We start from the raw sequence: 13248 nt of genomic DNA, 5'->3' as shown, positions 1-13248 counted from the left end.
AACAAAATGATTCTCGTTGTATATTGATGTATTATATTATAACGAGGTATTTATTCTTTCTCGGTGGTCTAAAGGTGATTATTTTACACTGCTTGATTTTTTTAATTGAAATTTTTTTACGTTATGTTGTGAAATCCGTTTGGAAAATTAGGTAGAGTTTGTGGATCTAGTAAATTTTAAAGATTTTTCATTTTGGACTAAAGTATTAAGAAGTTCATTGTTAGGTTGTACAAAAGGCAACACATCAAGATCCACATTGGCGGATTGTGTATAGCTTGATGGTCTGTTAATTGTACATTTAAATATTAAAATCATATAAACAAACAAGCAAAAATTTAAGTTGAAGGCAAAAAATAACTTTCATAATGGAATTATTTTATGTTTCATAAATAATGTTAACAACTTGTCGTTGAAATTTGTAATACGATTGAAACAGAATAAAGCCACAAAGAAAGTTGTTCAGTGGAAAGAGAGTCCCGTGAAAGCTCTTCAGACAATCGAAGTTTGATTCTATTTGTCATTTAGTAAACAGAAACTAGAAACTATATAACTATATATACAGTCATTATCAACCTTTTATAGTCCACTAATGAAAAAAAAAACCCTACCCAATGTGCGCCGTGAGGTTTGATATTAAATTGAACTCGTCAAATCGTAATTATAGTTAATATACTATCAATTTTGTAAAATTAGACTTTATACAAGATTTGATTTTTTTCCATAATAATAAGTGATAGGACGAACAAGTCGCGTGGCCGATGGTAAACTACACGCCTATCCGTAACAGGTGCAGTGCCACTCAGAGCTTTAAATTGTAAAGACTGGCACTGCACCCGTCTCCCTGAGACATAAGTTGACAAGTCCTATGTACTTTTAATTGCACCAGCACCCTTACCCTTCAAAACCGGAACGCAGTAATGATGACATTACTGCTTGGCGGCAGAAATAGGTAAGGCGGCAATACTACCCTGGACGAGCTTTTTCACAAGGAGCTCTTGTCTTGTCTGTGTAATATAAGTACTTCGAGTAGCCTACAGTACTGTACTAATTTTCATAGGTTTATTGGTTCTACATACAAACTGTCATCCCCCATTTCACGTCTTTTAAGATTTATTTTTGTGACATAAGTAGCCTATGTCCTTCTCTAACATTCCATAAATTTAGCAATATTTTTTCAGCATGGTTTAAACGTAACAGACAGAGTTACTTTCGCATTTAGAATATTAGTATAGATAGTAAGATTGTAATTTTGACCCAGGCTTTAAACTTTTCAAGACAATTAACTTTGTTTATACACAAAGTTTTGCAAAATTATGACAAAAAAAAATTAATCGAATAAAATAATTTACTTCATATTATCAATGATCGTCTCAAATATGTTTATATTTGAGTCTATTGCAGTCCGTTTAAGACAAAAATACATTTTGCCAACTGTACAGTGACGTGTAAAAATAAAATATAATAGCAATTTCTTCTAAAGAAATTCTGAATTCCTTGCGCTACACATCTGTCATGTTATTTGAGTAAACATCAAACAACGAAATGCCTTATGCGGTATACGCATCCTCTTAATTTTGGTATTCCAGTACCTCAAATCGAGTTTCCAACGTGACCCATATCGACATTACCTTTTATGTGACATGTGTATGGTTTTAAGACATGAAACTGTTACTTTCATACTGTTTTGAATTATAATCCAACGTGTTTGGACACATACAATTTTCAAACAACAAAAGATGGAGTACGAACAACTCAAAAGAATTGAGTGAAATTGTATCACGAAAAAGTTTTACAAAACAAATGCAATGTAAAAAAAATGAAAATGTCAGTGTGTGATTGGTCAGTAATAACATTTCGAGATTAATTGAAAAAGAGACGAGTGTTACAACACAACATACGTCTTGCTTAATTTAAATTGCTTTTCTTAGGAGAGACTTGAAGCACATTTTAATAAATAATATTATAAGTAGATCTAGTCGTTGTAAAATAGTTATACAACTACTCTATCTTCACCTTTCCGTGTCTAATTTCAATTAAGTACTCTAGAAAGATTCAAAGATTGCACATTTAAAAACTGGTTCCTATAAGTCGCCAGTAAGTCTCAAATACAATCAAGTGATCTTATGTTGCGCAAGCGCGTGTGGCGTGACTATGACCCGTGCACTTGCAATCTTGTCAATGAACTGTTTTCAAAATTAGCATATAGTTAGCGTGTACCTATAGATACTATTTGATTTTGTGTAGGTGTGTCCTAGATTGTGCCAAACGTCAGAATTGGGCTATATTTGTTGCCAAAGTTCGATGCACAAATAACTTTTCATATTAAAAAAAAACCGATCTCAGAAAGTTCGTGGAATTATATCTATCTGTTAAGTTTTATTGCAATTGGCTACAGGAAAGTGCGCGAAACCAGATACATTCACTAATTTGCCGCTCTTAGAGGTGGAATATTTTCTTCAAATTTAAATGGGACCTTTTTTTGTTGGAAAGGGTGTACCTTAATACACTCTTTGTAACAAAAAAAGAACAATCGAAATAGGTTCACAATTGCCAAAGTTACTCCAACGCGTTTACTGTATCTGCTATCCGTGTATGGAGTTCTCTCCCAGAACCTATTCGTCGATCCCCTTCTCTTGATTCCTTCAAACATCGCGTTAAGGATCAGTTCCTTAAATACCAAGCCTTTGTTTTATCTCCATTCCATCATTTTATTTTCTTTTGCGTAGTGTTGTAATTTCCTTTATATATTTATTTTACTATTATTACTATTTATTTTATTTTCCTACAAAAGTATTTAAGTATTCGTATTATATATATACGAGTATGTTATAATTATTTACGTATTTATTATAATAATGTATGTATTATTATTGATGAGTAGTGTACTTATTTAAACAACATTCATTACAAGATATTCTTTGGTTGCACCCATTTCAACTGTTAAATTTGTATCCTAAGGTTGCCTGAAAGAAATAGCTACTTAGCAATAAGGCCTTATTGCATGTAATAAGGCTTTGTGCAGTATCACAGAGTAAGATACTGTACAGTAAGCGGCCGCCTTTTGTACATTATCATTACTTACATTACTGCTCTGTGTTGTCATTGTAATTTTTAATGTGTAATAAAAAAATATTTCATTCATTCATGCCGGAAGTAACATACAATAAATACAGTCGAATTGAGAACCTCCTCCTTTTTTTTTGAAGTCGATTAAAAATATGTGATTGTAGTTCCCACGCGCAGATTGGGAACTTCACACACATCATTAAATTTCTTTACAGATGTGTGCAGGTTTGTTGTTTTTCTTCATCAAAAAGCATATGGTAAAATTCAAATTAAATTTCGCACATAAATTCCAACAACAGAGGTGCAAGCCAGGATTCGAACCCCGACCCTCTGCTTGAGAGGCTTTAGGTCAAACCGCTAGGCTACCACGCCTAATTAAATTATTTTAGTAAAACAACACAACGTTTTTGATTATTGTTGTTGTTGTAGCCACGATACTGAGCGGGAGAGGACAGGGTGATGTTTAATGAAGAAGACGTGGTTTATTTTCAGGTTAGTTGCCTCTCCCTAATTTCGGTGGCAATTTTTATTATTTAAATATTCTAGAATATTATCACGAAGTACTATTTAATACTTGAGTAAGTAATAACCTGAAATACTGTTTAATATTTTACGATATACTAAAATCCGAATTTATATATTAAATAATAAAAATTGCCATCGAAATTAAATAGAGAAAATTAAGCTGAAAATTACCCACGTGAGACATTGGTTTGCTTTTAACTATATACTCGTGGAATCCCTAGACACGACTAGGTTTAAACTCTTCGAAGAAATGTAAAATTCTCAACGTGAATTTTGACAGAGGCAGCGTGGTGAATCATGGCCATAGTACCTAGCTTATTTTTACTTTAAAGCAAAGTCGTCCCTAGAAATGTAACATGTATCACCTAATATACCTAGGCAAAGAGTTTTCTTCAAATTTAAAAGGTTTATTTCCGAATAACCGTTTAGTAGCAGTAGAGTTCCATGTGAAAGAGTTCCAGGGAAGTACTGCCGCCTTACCTATTTCTGCCGCCAACCAGTAATGTGAGCATTACTGAGATCCGGTTTTGAAGGGTAAGGGTGCTGGTGAAATTACAGGCACATGGGTCTTTTCAGCTTATGTTTCAGGGTGATGGACGCAGAGCAGTGCAACTCAGTTCTTTGGGATTTGTAGCTTTGAGTGGCACTGCAACTGTTATGGACAGGCGTGTCATTTACCATCAGGCGCACAACTTGTTCGTCCCGTCACGTGGGAGTATAAAAAAAACGTTGTAGTCCACCAAGAGAAACCATTGCAAATTGTATTTTCAATAATAAATCGGAGATAGAAGGTGGTGATCGAGTCTAGATTTGCACGCCACTCTTGTAGAACTTATGTATTTGACATCGTCCCATCACTTAGGTAGGATCATACCATTACTCGCACAAAATTAAAAAAACGTTTTTCACTGCCTATACATTTGAAAATATTTTGAAAAAACTTAGAGGAAATACCAACTGCAGTAAAAATTGAAAAAACCATAGTTAATCGAAAAAATCACCATGAAAGGATAATTATGTACAAGTAACCTACAGCCACGACCGTGATAATCCCATGAAAGTTTAATGGAACGTTCGCATCAATAATGCATGGGATAATAAGTGGGAACCGCTGTCGAACCACTATGCGCCACACCTACTCGTATTATTGTTTTAGCTTTATGAGGTTTTTTAAGGTGCGGTTTCAAGTGTCGTCTTCGCAGAGAAGGTTTTGAAGAAATCCATATTGACCTTTCTTTTTCTAAAATTATCACCAGAATACGCTGGAGATAACGAGTGGATGGTATTATCGTATTAATAAAATTGTTTTTGATTCAAAACAAGCTTTTCAAGTGTATATCATTATCTTTTTGTGTGCAATAGGAACTTTTTGTTTTCCGTCACCCTGAGACATTAGTTGGTAAGTCCTATGTGCCTGTAATTTCACCATTAATGCAGGTGTTGTGTTATTCTTCAAATATTACGATTGTAAAAGGTTTCGATGTTTTATTATTTCTTTACTAGAAGACGGCAGAAAAGGGTAATTGTTGTTTTATACGAAACCGGTTATCGATGGCTACCGATAATAATACAGTTGTGTGTAAGTACTGTTTCCGTGATTGCTTTGTTTTTAACGTTACAAATAACGTAACAGAAAATATAGCATGTTGCTCTTATGTAACCACAAAGAACCTTCTACCTTTTTCTAGCAACGGAAACGCTAAAAGAAAGGTAACCCATTGTTTCACTCGTATGTAAATATTTATGCTTATGGGTATATTGTTACTTATATTCGATAATTTACACACTTGAGAAATGAGGTGTTGATAGTTTCGTAGGACGCTTAACCTCTGCAAAATTCCATATGGTGAACACTAGATGTTGAAATGACTTACAGTAAATTCACGATGAACTTTAGTTGATTGCCCTAACGAGAACGTATTGAGGTCAAGATATTTTTTATAATTTGGGTCATTCTGCAGGAAAACCAAAACGGACGAAGATTGAAATAAATTTAGCTGGAGTCGGAGATCAAACGTTACATCTCGCTACTTTTTTTTGAATCTTCGTTGCGACTAAATAGATTATAATTTTTTATTTGACAGTTAAAACATTTATTTTAATCACGAGGATGAGTTTTCTTTCAGAATCTATGTTATGTATTATAAAGTGACCAGACCTAACGCTATCTCACTATCTATCATGGCCCACATATCTATCGAAAATTAAAGGTTTGACACGAATTACCATGCTTGTTATAGGGAATGGTAGCAGTAGAACTCCTTGTGAAAGTGTTCGGCCAGGGAAGTACTTACTGATTCCCAATAGCGCCGAAATTGGGAAAGAACTTTTCTAAATTGGTTTTGGTCTTTGGGTGGTGCCCCGGAGGTAATTTCATTGCATTAGTGCTTCTAGGGTATTCCTTGGTTATTATTAAATGCAGATAAAACAAAATTTTTTTTTTAGGATTTATATTTTTAACAAAAATGACTTCTTAGCAGCACAATTCACAACAGAAAACCTGGTTTCATTGTCCCTCAAAAGTAACTACCACCAGGTTGCGATGTGCAGTGGCCCGTGTAGAAGTCTTTCAATCGGCTTCGCACCCAGGTAGCTTCAAGACAAAATGTTTAAAAAGGTGTTCAGAGAGCTAGTCTAACCAACGTGACTGCGGTGCCCGAACACAGTTCACACAGCTTTTGCTCGTGAGCCCCTCGTGCCCTAATCGTAGTGCGTTAGTGTGGCACTGTAACTGCTGTTATGAAAAGGCGTGTCGCTTATCATGTGGTGCAGGATTTATTCATCCCGTCGTCACTTATTATCATAAAAAATGATTTGTAGATTTTTCCAATGAAAACCTACCGACTGTACCATCGACAATTGGTTTTGAAAGCCAATATCAATATCTATAGGCTTATTGATATGTTTATGTATTAGAAAGAGATAAATTTTGTTTATCTGGTAACTTTGGTTTATAGGTGACAAAATGGTAACAAAAATAATCTTAGGATTAAACATAAAATAAAAACAATTATATTTAAAAAAATACCGAAATGGTGTCCACTCAGCTTTCCGTAACGAGACATAAGATGCCTCGTTACGCAGGGTTTCAGTGAAGCTGTATAAATGACAATGATGATGTCGCTTCGCCCAAGTAAGAAGTAAAAAAAAGATAAAATGTAAAATAAACTCAAATAAGTGCAAATCAATGTAATAAATCGTACACTTGATGTTTGTAATAAGGTCACTAATGTAAAATAACAACTTTTCAGAGAGGTTTATAGACTCTCCAATTAAATTATTAGATAACTTTTTGAAGTTATAATATTTCACATAAGTGTAACTGATTTCATGTAGTTCGTATTATTGTTATAGATTTTATGTTATAAAAGAGCTTTTGATGTACGATCACGTGTGGTTTTGTTAGATCAAAGGTACGAAATGCAGGTGTACGTGTAGAATCGGTGGCATAGATATGATAAAACTCGAAACAGATTGATCGTGTATTGTGTGTAATGTGTTCTCATGTTGTACTAGATGTATTAATGCCGCTAATAAAGTGACTCTGATTACACGTAAGCATATGCTGTCAGAGCTGTTAGATATCTCGACAAATGGTAAACATTTTCTTAACCCGTTCATGGAGAATATCGGCGTTTACCGTAAAATGAAATATTGGAATGTGATAGTACGGGGTACCCCGTTTCGTCATATAGATCTCAATACCAAGTACAGCCTTGCAGTGCGATTTCCAAGTGCTTTCTGTGTAGTTGCCGCTTACTGCTTCTCCATAAAGAATTACCAACAACGTATACTGACTAAATTCAATTATTTCAACATTTTTTATTGAATCAATACAAGCGCAATTAAAGTATAAAGTAGTGAAATTTTTGTATGCTACGTAGGGCACTCAATAAGTTTTGAGATGCTCGAAATTTAAAAATGGAACGCACCCGTATTATATGTTTTTAAAAAGCAAATTTATTTAAAAATAGATCACCACAAGCAATTTAGCTAAATTTAAAAAAAATCTCTTTGGATCTTAACCGTGAACATTTGCGTGCTATGATCTTCTATGATTTTAAATGTGGTTTAACTGAACAATTGAGTTTGGAACGTTTGCAGTCAGCATTAGAGGACTCTGCTCCTTCTCGTGCAACACGAACAAAAAAAGTTTTTAGGTGGTTTAAGGAATTTAAAAGAGGCAAAACTAACCTTGAAGATGACCTAAGAGGCGGACGCCCGGAAACAGCAGTTACTGCAGAAAATGTGTGGACATCTGAAATGTTGGTGCGAGAAGACCCACGAATCACGTACACGAACATTGAGAAGATCCTAGGCATTAGTTCGGGAAGCGTCAATACTATCCTGCATTAAAATTTTGGAGTGAGGAAGCTTTGTTGTCGATGGATCCCACGATTGCTCTCCGGTGCTAAAAAACAGGCTCGAGTGGATTGGTGCCGAGAAATGCTTATACGTTTCAAAAACGGGACATCGAGACGTGTTTCAGAAATCCTTACTGGTGATGAAACATGGATCTATCAATATGATCCAGAAAGCAAGAAGCAGTCGTCGGTGTGGGTCTTCGCAGAGGGACAATTACCGACAAAGTTGCAAAGACCTCGAAACGTCGGCAAAAAAATGGTAGCTAGTTTTTTTTCTCGTAGCGGACATTTGTCGACGTCAATGTTAGAAAATAGTAGGTCTGTTAATTCAGAATGGTACACAACAGTAGCATTGCCAAAAGTTTTCCAAGCTGTGCGGGAGAGGAGACCAAAGACCGGGCTTCGGGGAATCATGCTACATCACGATAACGCCTCTTCACATACGTTCCTCAGAACAAAGGCGTTTATTGAGGAATCTGGAACAGAAACCTTAAATCACCCGCCGTACAGCCCTGACTTGGCTCCCTGCGATTTCTTTTTGTTCCCAACAGTGAAGGATAAAATCAAAGGAAAATTTTTTTTGAGTGTCGAAGAAGCAGTAGCTGCCTACGAAATGGCAATTTCAATGCTGACGGATCAAGACTGGCAAAAGTGTTTTCAGAGTTGGTTTAGACGAATGAAACTTTGTGTAGATAATGATGGAGAGTATTTTGAAAAAATGTAAAATAAATTATATTAATATATCGAGTTCTTAGGTTTTCGCGATTGTTACACATAGGAATGAAACTATTTTTCCGGATTTAAATCGCGTATATTTGTTTTTTCGTGTGAAACCACCAACAGTCGAGCGAAGACCTGCCATCTTACCTTACGTGAGAGGTGTTACAGACAAGATCGGAAGAGTCCTCAGGCACGCATCTATCAAGACCTATTTCAAGCCCCTGAGGAAGATTTCTCAGTTCCTGAGACCCTTGAAATGTAACATCCCCTTACAGGATGCAGGAGTTTACAAGCTTGACTGTGAGTGCGGTCTCTCATATATTGGACAAACAAAGCGAAGTATTTGTACCCGCGTCAAAGAACATATAGCTGATGTCAAACACCGTCGCGTAAACAAGTCTGCAGTCTGCGAGCATGTCATGGATAAACCTACACATTCAATGAAGTTTGACAAACCCCAGGTCCTTGCAAAAGAAGTCCGTTATCTGCCCAGGATGCTGCGAGAGGCCATTGAAATTAAAAAACATCCTAATTTCAACAGGGAAGATGGTTTCTCCGTACCACCAGTTTGGGATCCAGTATTTCCTCTAATGAAAAATCCCAAACAGACATAAGACTGCAGTACTAATTAATATGTTTTAATTTATTCTAATTTCTATTAATAATTAATAATAAATAAAACTTAATAAAAAAATTCATTCAATAAAATAATTTGTAAAATTTAATGTAGCGTAAATTGGAATATTTTCTTTGTAAAATTAAAAATAAGGTATTTAATTAATAACTATTGTAACTATAGTGAAAAAATAGGGTGGTTTGCATTAATATTAGACATAACTGGTTGAAGACCGTACCACCTCAGTCAACCGTGACCATGGGACCTGTAAAGGGCCCGAGACGTCGGTTTGTTTGAAAAAACAAATATACGCGATTTAAATCCGGAAAAATAGTTTCATTCCTATTATATTAATATGTTTGATATTTTTTCTTTATCTCAAAACTTATTGAGTGACGTACGTATAGTGTACGTATAGACTACGTATAGTGTCCATGAACGGGTTAAAGGATGATCTGAAGTAGTCAATGTGTGATATCGATATTAATAATTAATGTTTCGATGTTACAATTATCGATTAGTGATTTGTTGCGTTACAGCAATATAATAGATCTTGTATTATTAAGAATGCTGATGCTCATTTTTTGGACATACCGCGTTTTACCCTTTGGAATAAATGCGGTGAAATTTTTATTAAGGCGAGGTATTTCAATGCGAGCCTACATCACAGGAGGTGAGGTGTGTGGGGCCGCCCGTGCGTCCCTCAACCCACGCGCTATTAATATGTACAAAATAAGAACAGGCGGAGAAAATTTGACACAGATACGTCGTCAACAAGCGCCCGATGGCGACTGACGGAGCAGCGGGCTGCGCGGCGTGTCGTTCAGCCGTTGGGCAGTTTTCAAATTTTGGGATAAATGTGAATTTAGCAACTACAAGGCTTCAGTTGAAAACATAAATTTTGCAGATTCTCTGTAGTAGGTTCTTAAAGAGAAATATCTCTCTCTCATGAATAATTTGTTTTGGACTTTTATTTTAGCATGTTTCCAGGACTTTATGTGATCGAGTAAAGTACATTTTCTCGTATAACAAATTAGCATAGTTTTTCAATATCCTTAGGCGTATAGTATATTATTTTTTTAACTGCTGAACGGTTACCATGCCGGACTACCTAGGACTTCAGGTTCGATTTCCGGGCCGGAAGAAATATTTGTATGGCCTACATTTATATATCTCGTGAGTTTAGGTGTAATTTGTGGTTGTCTATGTGTGTGTTTATGGCACCCGCGACACAGGGTTTCCCTAGTTGTAGACTATGTTGAATGTGTGCGTTATTATTATTATTTTATATTTTATTTGATCTAGCAAAATAATTTCTCCTGCTTCTCCTAAATTGATCGCCTTAAACAAAAAACGCTGTATATTATAACTGGAACGTAGATATCGTTGTTATAACTTATTAAATATTGTGATTAATTCAAATAGATTATAGATTTCTGTCAAGCAACGTCATTGGAATGTCACGTTTGATTAACGTAAGCAATTAGATAAACGAAATTGATTCTTTAATAAATAAGTGCTAGTGACCTTTGTATGTTAATTTGAATGATTTAATGAGATTCTGTCGTCGTAAGTAATGTTTGTTTTCATGTAGATATATTTTGACATGGAAATCTGAGTAAAAGGGTACTTAAGGTTATGTATGTTTAGGGTAAGTGAAGAGTCACTTACTAAAATAGTTTTTTTTGTAATATTAGGTGATGGGACGAACAAGTCGTGCGCCTGATGGTAAATTACACGCATATCCATAACAGTTTCAGTGTCGCTCAGAGCTTTCAATTGCAAAGATCTGAGGGGCACTGCCACTGCGCCCGTCACCCTGAGACGTAAGTTGACAAGTCCCATGTGCTTGTAATTTCACCAGCACCCTTACCCTTCAAAACCGGAATATAGTAATGCTAATTGTACATAGGGCGCACTATAAGTTTCCGGAGCTGGCCACTTAGATAAACAATATTTAAAAAGTAATTAGAACATTTGAAAATGGAACTCTTTGGCTGTAGAACACAGATTGTTTCATCTCACTGTCACTTGTTTTTACATTGTGGCGTCATTTTAGAAATTGGCTGTCTACATCATCACGGATTTTAATCGTGAAAATTTTCGTAATATGATTTTCTACGACTTTAAGTGTAATTTAACAGCTCAGTGAAGCTTCGCTCATCTTCAAACTGCTTTTGGCGATGAAGCACCACGCAAGACGACTATTTATTAATGACGAAGAATATTTATTTATAGCTGGTTTGCAGAATTCAAACGCGGTCGTGTGAATCTCAGTGACGAATTTCGTGATGGTCGCCCGTCCACTGCTGTGAACAACAAAAACATCGATGCTGTGCGCCGTATGATCAAAACAGACAGGCATATGACATACCACGAGATTCGGGCATCTTTAGGCATAGGCATGAGTCAGATACAATCAATACTACATGAACGTTTGGGTGTGAAAAAGCTGTGCTCTTGGTGGATCTCACACAATTTGACTGAGGCTCAAAAAACGGATCGTGTCACTTGGTGCAATGCCATGCTTACCAGATTCAACGAAGTTGCGTCAAATTTGGTATGGGACATAGTAACAGGTGATAAAACATGGATTTGTAGTTACGATCCCAAAACAAATCAGCAATCGGGCGTATGGGTCTTTCGAGATGAGCCGAAACCAACCAAAGTGGCGCGCGTGCAAAGTGTCTCTATGTCGATGATTGCTTCTTTTTTTTAATAAAACTGGACACGTGGTTACTGTTGCTTTGGATAATCGTTGTACCGTGAATAGTAATTGGTACACGACCATTTGTTTGCAGGAAGTTACTGACAAACTCCGTAAAAATAATCGTAAACGCCGTATCATCTTGCACCACGATAATGCCAGTTCTTACATGGCTAGACAGAGAATTTTTGAAGGGGAACAACGTTGACCTTATGAGCCATCCCGCGTACAGTCCCGACCTGGCACCTTGTGACTTTTAATTATTTCTAAAAATTAAGGACCAGTTACGCGATCAACGGTTTTCGTCACCTGAAGAGGCTGTGGAAGAGTGATGAGTATGAAATATGTTTCAAAGATTGTCACGGAGGAGTGGCATAAATGTTTTCAGAATTGGTTCATTCGTATGAAAAAGTGCATTAACGCTTACGGAGAATATTTTGAGAAACAATAAATTAATTTCTGACCATTTATATTATTTTTTTCTTATTCATTCCGAAAACTTATAGTGCATCCCACGTACTACCCCAGATAAACTCTTTTACAAGCATCTCTACTGCTAGTTAAAACAAAAGTGCTAAACAAAAGTGTTTAGCTCAATTTTATTTTAGATATTTATATTTATTGCATTCAGTATTCTTGATAGTTAGAATTACTTATTATCATTTTAACGGTGAATGAAAACATTGTGAAAAAACTTACAAGGTATAAATATTCTTCAAAGTTCTTAATTAGTATGGGCCTGCGCGGCGTATCCACGTAGTAGTGGAATACGACGTAATACATTTCTCCAACAGAGGTCCATGCCTTGTGGTAGAGATATCGATACTTCGAAGAAGAAAAGGCGTAAAAATTAAACAACCAAGCACTCTAGACGGGTTAAAAAAGAAATGTTTAAGTAAAAATTCAATTCTTTATGAAATTTTCTTTTTGAAATACCTAGTCATCGGATGAACAAGTCGCGTTCTAAGGTGCTAAAGTTTTGAATCGCAAAGATCTGAGGGGCACAGCCACTGCACCCGTCACTCTGAGACATAAGTCGAGTAAGTCCTATGTGTCTGAAATTTCACCACCACCGTTACCCTTCAAAATCGAAAGGTAGGGTACCCGATTCTGCGAACATCTACCCACAGACCTGAAAAGTGTTACAAACGACGAAACGTTTAATACCCGACTTAAACTCCTTTTATTGGATAATTAATTATACAGTGTCGATGAGTTTCTTTTGAAACAATTGTAATTTTGTTTTACTT

This window comes from Hyposmocoma kahamanoa, unplaced genomic scaffold, assembly GCF_003589595.1.
Source record: "Hyposmocoma kahamanoa isolate Upper Pololo Valley unplaced genomic scaffold, ASM358959v1 62, whole genome shotgun sequence".
NCBI classification, from domain to species: Eukaryota; Metazoa; Arthropoda; class Insecta; order Lepidoptera; family Cosmopterigidae; genus Hyposmocoma; species Hyposmocoma kahamanoa.
The sequence above is the reverse complement of the archived record's forward strand: the minus strand, read 5'-3'. Positions refer to the sequence as shown.